General features: G+C 37.4%; 1 protein-coding gene across 4 annotated transcripts in view; it reads right to left on the bottom strand.

Annotated features, from left to right (window-relative positions):
- The window catches only part of BTLA (B and T lymphocyte associated), a 70,960-nt gene extending 58,476 nt beyond the window's left edge, over positions 1-12,484 (bottom strand). For all 4 annotated transcript variants that reach the window (XR_015724204.1, XM_045785201.2, XM_045785200.2 and 1 more), the window contains exon 1: positions 7,658-12,484. The gene's annotated coding sequence lies outside the window, so the exon portion shown is untranslated. The remainder of the gene's footprint in view (positions 1-7,657) is intronic.
- Between the last annotated feature and the right edge of the window lie 51 nt (positions 12,485-12,535).

The raw sequence follows: 12,535 nt of genomic DNA, 5'->3' as shown, positions 1-12,535 counted from the left end.
TTAAATCGATAACTGCAATTTATTAAAATCTCTCAAGTGTGAGGAAAGAAGTGAGCAGGGAGAGAATAGAAAGCAGGGTGCCCATTCTAGCAAGACCAAGGGAGAAAATTTCATGTCAGTTTGAGGGTTTAGTCATCTACAGTGGATTGAGCATAGTGATACTGAACCATGACTGTGTTTGCAAACATGAATCTGGGACGATCTATTACTTAAGAACAATAAGAACAGCCATGAGCCTGCTGAAGCCTTTACCCAGAGTCAGGGCAGGCTTACTGCTACTAAATAAAGTTTGAAGGAATGGTGAAGGATAAAAAAAAGTGATGTTTTGATTATAATGCATGTGACTTGTTTATTCAATGTACCAGTTACATGCATAAAACTGAACACTGCCCCCATGGAGTGGATAATCTAGGAAAGATTTTACATGTACACAAATAACTATAATGTAAAATGTTAAGACATTAATGCCACAATGGAGACAAAATCAAAATTCTATAGTTCGGTAGACAGAAATATCATGTCTGACAATGGTGAGAGAGGAGTAGGATCTGAGCTGGTCTTTAAAGGATGAGTGGCATGTGGTGGGCAGAGATGAGAGGGAGAAGGTGCTAGCCTGAGGAAAATAGCTGGAAGAGAAATCCAGCATAGGAAAGCGCAGGGAGTGTTTTAAATCTCAATAGGAAATTCCAGTTGTCTGGAGAGGAAGGTGTGTGATGGAGGAGTGAGAGACAAGGCTAGACAGATGGATTGGGACCAGGCAACTGGACAGGACTTCATCACCAGTGTGAAGGTTTGGAATTTATCTTAGAGAGTCATTCAAAGTTTTTAAGTGGGATAAAGTCCTACCCACTAAGAGCATTTTAAGGTACAGGAAAGATAGGTTCAAAGAAAGAGCATGCAGAAGCAGAGAGACCAATGAGGAGGCCATCTCAGTCATTAAAGAATTGAGCTGCCATGGTGGCAGTGGGGGTGGAAAGGAAGAAGGAAGTGCCAGGAATATTTTGAATGAAAACTCAAAATTGATTTTGGATGAATGATTAGATAAGGAGTTGAGAAATTTGAAGCAGGTAAGGATAACTGAATCTACGTGATTGGAAAAAGCTGTGATTGGAGAGGAGCGAATTTTGTGCTTCTTAAACTTGAAGTATGTTGACTGGGAGGAGCAGGACAATTGAAATGAGAAACTGGAATCAGCCAGGGGCTGGGAAGGAAACAGTTTTGTGAGACAGGCTCATAATGCAATTCAGGGGGAATAAATGAGAACTCAAAGGGAGTGTACAGCAAGAAAAGAAGGGAATGGATAACAGGCCCTTGGGAGAGGCTGACGTTTGGTGAGGGTAGGAGGAATCAACAGAGAGTAGGGCAGAGACCTGGTGCAAATTCTCTGGCATATGCCGGAGTCTCCCAGGGCTTGGGCTGCCCCACAGTATAGATTATATCGACCTACCCCTTCCATCAGGCCTACTTGAGAGATGGCACACTATAGAGCAGCGCTTCACAATCTGTGATGAAAGGCCAGTTTTTCCTTTCCAATTTGTCGGAACCAATACTTCTGTAAAATCAGTATGAGTCAATAACGAAAAAAACAAATGATCAAGAGCTTGGATGTTTTGGCAATGTCAACCTGCTGTGAAATTTTCTGAAAGCTTACTTTCAATTTCTGTACTTACATTGTGGTAAATATAAATACCAACATATCCAAGTAGTGCTAAGAGGAACTGACACCAAGACAGTATGCTATTTCCAGTTCTGTTATTAGCACTGTGACTATAGGCAAGCCTCTTAACTTTTCTGGGCTTACATTCCCTTGTTTGTAAAGTAAGACGATTATATTTGCCCTACGAAGTCTAGATGGTATGGTGTTTAAATGTTAGTTGACACTGAAATGGCCTAAATTATCATTCTGCCCATACTCACTTTCATGCCGAAGTGGGAAAGAACTATTTTCTTCTCCTGGGAGCCTTTCCCCTTCTCCTAATGTTTTGAAGTGTATGCTGTGTTTTGAGGCTGGAAGGCTGGTCAGGAAGAAGGACTTCAGGGAGCCAGATTTTCTGCAAAACTATTCTGAGCTAATCTCTAGTTGATTCTAATCATGGCACATCAAAATCACAGGAAATCTAAAACAAAACCTGAATCTGAACCACAGGCCCCAGTGTACATAACAGGATCCATGATTCACCAGCTCAGGATTCCAGGCTACAGTGTGCACACTTCCACATGCCCCAGTCAACCTGAAATGGTCAGTGGTGTTTATCATATCCTGTTCATCTTATAGGCTAATGCTAAACATAGTGCTAGGCATACAGTAGATGCCCAATAAATCTTTCCCAAGTAAATAAATGAACGAATGTGAATGCCTCATGTCCTTCAAAAGCCTTCTACACCCCAGGCTGACACTAACTTCTTTATTCAGTGTCCCCCTAGCACTTCTTCTGTGAAGAAATTACCTGTTTCCTGTCATTTGCTAAAGGAATTGTGATTCACATCTCTAAAAAATGCCAATTTGGACTGAACTGTGGCCCTCCTCCTTCCCCAAATTCATGTTAAAGCCCTAATTCCCAATGTGACTGTATTTGGAGACGGGACCTATACGGAGGTTTTTAATAAAGGTTAAGAAAAGTAATAACAATAAGGCCTTAATCTGATAGGGCTGGCACCCTTAAAAGAAGAGGAAGACATCTCTCAATCTCTCTCTCTCACTCTCCCTGCACAGCATAGAGGAAAGGCCATATGAAGACATAGAGAGAAGACAGCTATCTGTAGATCAATAAAAGACTCCTCACGAAACAGAATTTGCCAGTATCTTGATCATGAACTGTGAAAAACTAAATTTTGTTGCTTAAGCCACCCAGTCGGTGGTGTTTTGTTATGGCAGCCCAAGCAGACTAATACAATGCCCTTCCCTGATCTCTCTCATGTATGCATCAGATGATGGAACAAAAGTAGGTCAATAACAGCAAGAAAACAGGAATATTCACAAATACATGAAAACTGAACAACTCTTGTACAACAATTGAGTCAAAAAGGAAATCAGAAGAAAATTTAAAAACATCTTAAGACAAACAAAATGAAAACAAAACATAGCAAAACCTATGGGATGCAAGAAAAGCAGTAATAAGAAGGACATTCATAGTGATAAATGGTTGAATTAAAAAAGGAAGATCACAAATAGATAATAAGTTTACACCTCAAAGAACTAGAAAAAGAATAAACTAGGCTCAACATTGGCAGAAGAAAGGCAAATGAAGGTCAGAGCAGGAAAAAAAAGACCCAAGGGGGTAAAAGATATGTACCCACAAAAACTATAAAATATTGATGAAAGAAATTGAAGATGACACAAAAAAATGGAAAGATATTCTGTTTACGGATTGAAAGAATACTGTTAAAATGTCCACACTACTGAAAGCAATCCATATTTTCAATACAATCCTTATCAAAATTCCAATGGTATTTTTCATAGAAATAGAAAAAACAAGCCTAAAAATTCATATAGAAGTACAAAACACCTTGAAAGCCAAAGCAATCTTGAGCAAGAACAAAACTGGAGACATCACATTGCTTGCTTTCAAACTGTACTGTAAAACTACAGTAATCAAAATAGTATGGTATTGGCATAAAATCAAACACACAGACCAATGGAATAGAATCAAAAGCCCAGAAATAAACCCACACATACATGGTTAAATTTTCAACAAAGATGTCAAGAATAAACAATGTGGAAAGGAGAGTTGCTTCAATAAATAATATTGGGGAAACTGGATGTACATAAGCAAAAGAATGAAATTGGGACCCCTACCTTATACCATACACAAAAGTCAACAAAATATAATAAAGACTTGTACATAAGACCTGAAACCATTAAACTCCTAGAGGAAAACATAGTAGGTAATGTTCTTGACATTGGTCTGGCACTGAATTTTTGGATTTGCCACCAAAAGCTAAGGCAACAAAAACAAAAATAAACAAGTGGGACTACATCAAACTAAAAAGCTTCTGTACAGCAAAGGAAAGCATCCACAAAAGGAAAAGGCAACCTATGAAGTAGGAGAAAATATTTACAAATGACATATCCAATAAAGGGTTAATATCCAAATTATATGAGAAACTCCTACAATTCAATAGCAAAGACCCCCCCCACATATTCTAATTTAAAAAATGGTCAAAGGACTTGAAAAGACTTTTTTTTCCAAATAAGACAAACAAGTGGCTAGCAGGTACATGAAAAGATGCTCAACATCACTAATTATTAGAGAAATGCAAATCAAAACCACAATAAAATAATATCTTACACCTGTTACAACAGTTATTATCAAAAAGAAATAAGTGTTGATGAGGATGTGGAGATAAGGGACCTTGTGCACTGTTGGTAGGAATGTAAACTGGTACAGGCACTATAGAAAACAAGTTGGAAGTTCCTCAAAAAATTAAAAACAGAACTATCATATGATCCATATATCTCATTTCTGGGTATACTCTAAACAAAACAAAATCATTATCTCAAGGAGATATCTGTACTCTCATCGTAATTGTAGCATTACTTATGATAGTCAAGATATTGGAACAACTTAACTATCCTTCAAAGGATGAATGGATAAAGAAAATGTAAGATACACACACACACACACACACACACACACACACACACACACACAGAAATGGAATATTATTCAGCCTTTAAAAAGGAAATCTTGTTATTTGCAACAATACGATGACTCTGAAGGGCATTTCACCAAATGAAATAAGCCAGATAGAAGATGAATAACATACATTTTCACTTATATGTGGAAATTAAAAAAAAAATCAAACTCATAGAACTAGAGCAGATTGGTGGTTGCCAGGCGCTGGGGGAAATAGGGAGAGATTGGTGAAAAGGCATATTAACTTTCAGTTATAAGATGAATAACATATCAAGATCTAATGTATTGTATGGTGACTATAGTTGTTAATACTTTATTGTATAATTGAAATTTAGGTAAGAGAGTAGATTTTAAGTGTTCTCATCACCTCCCACAAAATGAAATATGTGAGGTGATGGATTTGTTAATTGTGAGAATTCATTTACAATTTATTATATATCAAATAATCACTTTGTATACTTTTAAAAAAAGATTTTATTTATTTATTTATTTGAGATAGTGTGAGCGAGCACATGAGCTGGGGGGGAGGGGCAGGGGGAGGAGGGCCAGAGAGAGCGGAGAGAGAATCCCAAGCAGATTTCTGAGAGCCAGAGCCAGATGTGGCCTGATCCCACCATCCAAAGATCATGACCTAAGCCGAAATCAAGAGTTGGGCACTCAACTGACTAAGCCACCCAGGCACCCCCACTTTGTACACTTTAAATACATCATCATTTGATCAATTATACCTTGATAAGACAAAAAGAATTTTAGTCCATTTCCCTCATTTTAGAAAGGTAGATATGTAGGTCAAGAGAGGTGTTAGGAGATTGAAACTGCAAATTATAAAAACGAAAAATATTTGTAAACCACATGGCTGATAAAGGGTTAATAACCAAAATAAACTGGATGTGTCGGTTTTTCAGTAAATGGAGGGATGAGAATCTCAAACATATTGGAGGTTCAGCAACATCATGCATTTCCTTCCTCCATTACAAAAAAAATTCAAGAGAGGGAGAAGTGATTTCAGTAACTGCCATCTCCAGTATGCTTGAGTACTTAAAGTTTGTGCTATTCTACTGCCCTCTGCTGGATGTATGTGATACTTGTAACCTCAAAACTAGTTCTAGAGTGGTAGCAATAGTAATCATTATCATACCAGCAGCAACATTAAAGGTAAAGCACTGTACTAAGTGCTTTACATGTACTATCTTATTCAGTCCTCTTAATAACTCTATGGCTAGAAAATCGCTATTCTCTAGGTGAGGAACCTGGAGGTTCAAAGGCAAGCAAACCGACTAAGTTTACACAACTAAAGGGAACTGGGAATTAAATACTAACTCTAGAGACCAGTACTTACTTATCTCCTGTTTACTAAAACGTTCATGCTCCCAACTGTATTGGAGATAAATCTGGAAAGGATTATCATTTGAGACTTGTTGATTCACTGATTAATAATGGAATCAAGAAAAGGACTTTTATTCTAAAAAGCCCAAATATCTTCTAATTTTTCTCTCTCAAGCCCCCAAATTATTCAAAAAGGAAGTTTACTCAATTAAAAGCAGGACAAAGTGTTTCTTAGGGCTTCTCAATGTGTGATCCATGAATCTCCTGCATTAGAATCATGTGAGTTGCTGGTTCAATATGCAGAATCCCAGGCGCCAGGATGTACTGTGGAGGTAGAGGGAACAGGACTTGTCACTGAGACATGATATTTGTTACTAGTGTAGGCATGGACAGAAAAAGGAAGCAAAGATGATTCCTAGGATTTTTTGCTTAGCAACTGGATTGGTAGTAATGACATTAACTGAGATGGAAGATTGGAAGAAGATTGGGTTTTTACTGTCAGCAGCCCAGTTGTGGTAGTTGGTGTTTGGTAGTGGATATAAAACTGGGAGTTTTGGTTTAGACATGTTAAGTTTGTAACGTCAATAGGTAGCCAAATAAAAATGGAAAACAGCAGAAACCACAAAGGAAATAACTGAGATCCAATTTTTTGATTCAGAACTGTATTTAAGACCTATCCATATTGTGTCATGTTTATCTATTCTAATTGCTGTATAGTACCTTGTAACCCTACCAATGAAAATGGCCAGATCGCTTCCAACTCCTGTTACCACAAACAATATAGCAAAGGCAACCTCACAACCATCCCCTAGTAAAATAATAATATATAGATTAGTCCTTGTCCTCAGTTCTTGACACAGGGATCCTAAAACTCTTAGAAATTCCTAAGTGATAAGAACACTAAGAGCATCTTTTGTTCTACTGAGGTGATTCTGGATGGTTCTTAGTTGGCTGCTAGTCACCAGAAAGACTGAGCTATGATTAGAAGTTTGGAATTTTCAGTACCACACCTCATCCTCTAGAAAGGGGAGAGGGACTAGAAATAGAATCATGCCTATGTGAGCAAGTCTTCAGAAAACCTCAGTAGTAAAAGATTCAGAGAGCTTCGAGTTGGCTGAACACATTCACACTGGGAGGGTGAGGCACCCCAACTCCACAAGGATAAAAGCTCTTGTGCTCAGGACCCTCCCAGACCTTGCCCTATGTATCTCTTCATCTGGCTGTTCATCTGCATCCTTTGTCATATCCTTTAATAAACTGGTAAACATAAGTGTTTCTCTGAGTTCTGTGAACCACTTTAGCAAATTAATCGAATCTGAGGATATTGTGGGAACCTTTAATTTTGTAACCAAATCAGACATAATTTGTAACCTGGGGACCTATCACTTACTGTTGGTATCTGAAGTAGGGTGGGCACAGTTTTGTGGGATGGAGCCCTTAACCTGTGGGTCTGATACTATCTCCAGGTAGTGAGAATGGAGTTAAATTGGGGGACACCCAACTGGTGTCACAGAAAACTGCTTGGTGTTGGAAAAAACTTCTACACATTTGGTAACTAGAAGTAAAGTGTTCTACATGAGAAACAGGTGGAAAACTGAGTTTGTCTAATACATCCCTATAAGGTCTTCTGCAACCGTTCCTTTGATTATACACTCAAGAGTGAGACATTCTTAATTTGACGAGGTACTACCTACCAGATTCTCTCCTAAGATGGCTGAATCCGTTCACACTCTAGCAGTGCACAGGGTTGGTTCCAATATCTTCACATGTCTTTGAATGCCTGTCATTATCAAAACAAATGTTTGCCAACTAAACAGGTATAAAGAAGCATCTTCCTTTAGCATCTTTCTGGTAAGTTTATCTTAATACAGTTCTTAGCTCTTGGGGGTTTTCTTCTATAAATTGCCTATTCAAACATATTTTATATTTTAAAAAAATTAGAATTCGTGGACTTAGTGAATCTAAAAGACGGCCCACAGTAATCCTTGCCTCACGGCATTAACGTCTTTGTGTAGTTTCCTTCCACACTGGGTAGGGCAGATCTGCGTAACCAACTGGATATTAAGGAAATTACAATGTGTAAATTCTCAGAGTAGGTCATAAAAGATGACGGTTTCTGCTTTATTCTCTTACATGACTTGCTCTGGGGGAAGCCCGCTGACATGTCCTGAGGACATTTAAGTAACATTATGGGGAGGTACACAAGGTAAGACATAGCTACCAGCCAGCACCAACTTGCTGGTCCTCTGGCAAGTGAGAGAGTCTTTTTAGAAGTGGATCTTCTAGAATGTGAAGTCAAGCCTTCGAGTACCTGTAACCATGGCCAACATGCATGACTGCAACATCATGAGACCCTGACCCAGAAACGGCTAAGTCACTCCCAAACTTCTAACCTATAGAGACTGTAAGAGATAATATGTGCTTATTATTCTCTTAAGTCACTACATTTTGGGGTAATTTGTTATACAAAAGATTAACTGACACCCTGATTGTTCTCTGTTGTTGATTTGTAGGACTTCCCTGCATAGTCTAAAAAGATGAGTCCCCTATCAGTTTTAGACTTTATGAATATCCCCTTCCAAACTACCATTTGTCTATTAAATTTGTTTGTATTGTCTTTTTAAAATCTGTAATTTTGATATAGTAAAATTCATCTATTTTCTGCATAATGGTTCATGCTGGGTAAGGGGAACAGCTGGTAATGTTTAAGACTTCTACATTCTAGGTCACAAGATATTTCCTACATTTTCTTCTAGGAAGTTTTTAATTTCACCCTCTATGGGTGTTTTTGGCCTACTTCTATACTCTCATCAGACCAGGTTGACCTCAATTCAGGCATATATAATTTTTCACTGCAAGAATATGCTCTCTTGTTTGGACGTAGAAAGAGTATAAATTATAAATACAAAGCATTTTCCATCCTGTAGCTTAACAAGTAGTAAGCTTTACCTATGAATCAAACTTACTAGAGCTCATGTGCTTGTAAAAGAATTCCTTCTAACAAGACTGTTTTTCTTACTTACCTAATACTTTAGGAGAATCTAGACTTAAGTTGCTTGGTTGTCTCTCCTTACTTCAAATAGAAGTCCAAATCCTACAAAACAAACTACATTCTTTAAACAACTGAATTTTGCAGAGTGCTTTGGGAGCTCTCAAGTCATTATCACACTATCCTGTATTTTCAGGATAAGTCATTCATGTGCAGAGGTCAGAATAAACATAACCACCACTTGGCTTAACTGAATACATCTTGAAATTGGTGTTTAAAAAACATGAAGACTTTTGCCTCAAGATGCAGAGACCTGGAAAAAGTTATTTCTTCCATCCTTGCAGCAAAAAAAGAATAAAACTGGCTTCAAATTTAAGACTTCATGTGAATCCGCAGGAGACCTAAGGTTGCAAAGGAAACAACCGATCCAAAGTCTTCCCTGCAGGAAAAAGGAGAGGTGACATAAGCCCACCTGAGGTAGTATAGCTGGAATAGCCGGCAAACAGGTGAAGGCAGACTCCAGAATGGCAAAAACTGTGAACCCTTGGGACCAAAGATACTGGAGGGAGTCCACATTGTCTCATAGGCTCTTCTTCCACTGGCACTCTACCTGGCACTCACAAAAAAGATCAGAAGGAACCCTAAGAAATATCCACTGTGGTGGAGACCCAGGGTAGGGGAATAGCAGCTCTGCACGAGGCTGAAATTCCACCAAGATTCTTCCCCTCTATCTCCACTACAGAACAAAATTCCTTCAAGAATACAAACTATCAAACTCAAGAATAAATAGTAGGTATAAAGAAAGTAATTGTATCTGTATTTAAAACTTTCCAAAAACTCTCAAGGCCCAGATGGTTTTACAGGAAAATTCTAATTCTATGCAGTATCTTCAAGAAAATAGAGAAGGAAAACTTCTCAACTCATATTATGAGGCTAACATTACTGTAAAACCAAAATCAAAGACATGAGAAGAAAACCACTCACAATATCCCTCATAAACATAGATGTAAAATTCATCAATAAAATTTCATCAAATTGAATCCAGCAGTATATAAAAATAATACATGGTTCATCTGAGGAATGAAAGGCTGTCTTAACAATCAATGTAATCCCTATTACAAACATAATACAAAACACTATATGATTGTTTCAGTAGATACAGAAGACAAATTTGACCAAATCGAACATTTATAATAGAAATGCTCAGCAAACTAGAGACAGAAGGGAGACTCCTTAACCTAATAAATGGCATATACAACTAACATCCTACCTAATGGTGAGAAACTGAGTGCTTTTGCCCAAAGATCAGGAAGAGGTAAGGATGTCCACTCACATTACTCCTAATCAACACTGTATTGGAAGTCCTATCCAGTTGAATGAATTAAGAAAAATATAAGATACACAGATTGGAAAGAAAGGAGTAAAACTATATTTGCAGAAGATATGACTATCTATGTAGAAAATCTAAAAGGACTTGCAACGAACAACAGGAACTAAAAACGAATTTGGCAAGGACGCAGAACACAACATCATTATATGAAAGTCAGTTGTATTCCTATTACAAGCAATAAACAATTGGAATCTGAAAATAAGAAACCTAGCAGACACCACCTTAACCAACTGCTTCCTAACATAATGCAAAGAGAAGGGCACGCCAGCTCTGTGATATTCTTTTCCTATTTTTTTTTTTTTTAAAGATCTTATTTGTCAGAGAGTGAGAGAAAGCACAAGCAGGGGGAGAGGCAGGCAGAGGAAAAAGCAGGCTCCCCGCTGAGCAAGAAGCCTGATGTGGGACTTGATCTCAGGACACTGGGATCATGACCTGAGCCAAAGGCAGATGTTTACACCCAGGCATCCCTTTTCTCAAAATTTTTAACCTCAATCTAATCATGAGAAAACATCAGGTAAATCCAAATCGAGGGGACATTGTCCAAAATTTCTGATCATTACTCTTCGAAAGTATCAAGGTCATGAAAGACAAAGACAGAAATTGTCACAGATTAGAAGGGACTAAGACATGAAAACTAAATGCAATGTAGTATCCTGGACTGGATTCCAGAACAGAACAAAGACATTAAGTGGAAAAACCAGGGGAATGTGAATAAAATATGCAGTTTAGTTAATAGTATGGTATCAATGTTAATTTCTTAGTTTTGATAAACATAATTATGGTTATGGAAGATACTAACATTAGAGGAAGCCGGGGGAAGGATATATAGGACTTGTGATGCTTCAGTAAATATAAAATTATTTCAAAATAAAAAGTCAAAAAAAAAAAAAAAACTATTACCAATTGCTACTATTTATACAAATCAGACATTTAAAAATACCATGAAGCTCATATAAAAGTAAACTGGTTGCAAAGGCTTTTAAGATTGTCATCCATAATCTGAATTTCAATTTCATCAAAACAACCCATGTTGTCATAAAAATCCTATGAACTTATAAAAACACATTTATATCATTACAAATCCATTTTTGTTGTATGTATTAAGGATCCCTATGAAGATTTCAATTGGAAAAAATGTCTGAAACTAAAAAGGTTTGACCAGCAAAATTATTTATGCCACCCAGTAGCAGTAGTGACTGAGATAAATAAGACTGCTAACTTAAAAAGGTTAGAGGTTATTTGTACTTTCGGTAAGATTTAACTGGGAACAAAGGTGGACCATGTGATAATATCTAATAATGGATATCATTTAGACTGAAGGTATTCAAAAATAGAATATATCAGTAAAATCAAGTTGGAAAATAAGAAAGAAAAAGAGCTTGCTGGCTTTATGAGCAAGCAGGATACCTGGTATTATTAGGGGATGATGCCCATGTTTGTATCTCCATATCATACTGTATCAGACAGCACCTTAACTCCACCAAGTCATTATCTCTATTACGGAGACTCCCTTGCAATATAAGAACTGAACTACAATTGGAAAAGGGAGAAAAGTAAAGGGGCACTGAAAGTAAGGAGAGTATTCTTAAATGATGAGAAGAGAGAAAAAAAAACACAACAACTAAGATTCCTTAAAGGCAGGGTTAGCCATTCCATTATGTGCAGAATGGAAAGAACAGGGACAAGAGGCAAAGTATAATGTCCTAATGGGCATTCTGGTCCTACTCTTTCGCTGTCCCACAGAATACATTTGACCTTTCTGAACTACATCCAGACCTACATACTGATGTGATTCAACAGAGACCCTTTTAAAGGCCAATATTCTACTATGCAATCACAATTGGAGAAATAGTCCTGAATCCTTAATATAAAATAATTTTGGTGGTATCAACTTACGAAAACAATCAGGAAACAAGGTGAATATTAGCATATTTCCTGCCACACAGTAAGTGCTTCATAAATATTAGCTATTAGCAGGTAGGAGACTTGAGAAGAGGGGAGAAGGAAAGTAAAAAGAACAGAGGAAGAGAAAGGGAAGGTATGTCTAGCCTGCAGTATTTTTTAGTCCTAGTTCACACTATTACAACACTTTTAATGACTTCCTCATAAATGTAAACCTAAAATACTCTTTTATCATCCTGCAGAAGTTACTTCTTCATTTCCAGGGTTCCTAAAGAAAATACTGTTATCACC

Source organism: Ursus americanus, chromosome 4 (genome assembly GCF_024610735.1).
Source record: "Ursus americanus isolate L20-20 chromosome 4, mUrsAme1.1.p, whole genome shotgun sequence".
Classification (NCBI taxonomy): Eukaryota; Metazoa; Chordata; class Mammalia; order Carnivora; family Ursidae; genus Ursus; species Ursus americanus.
This window is presented reverse-complemented; position numbering and strand designations above follow the sequence as displayed.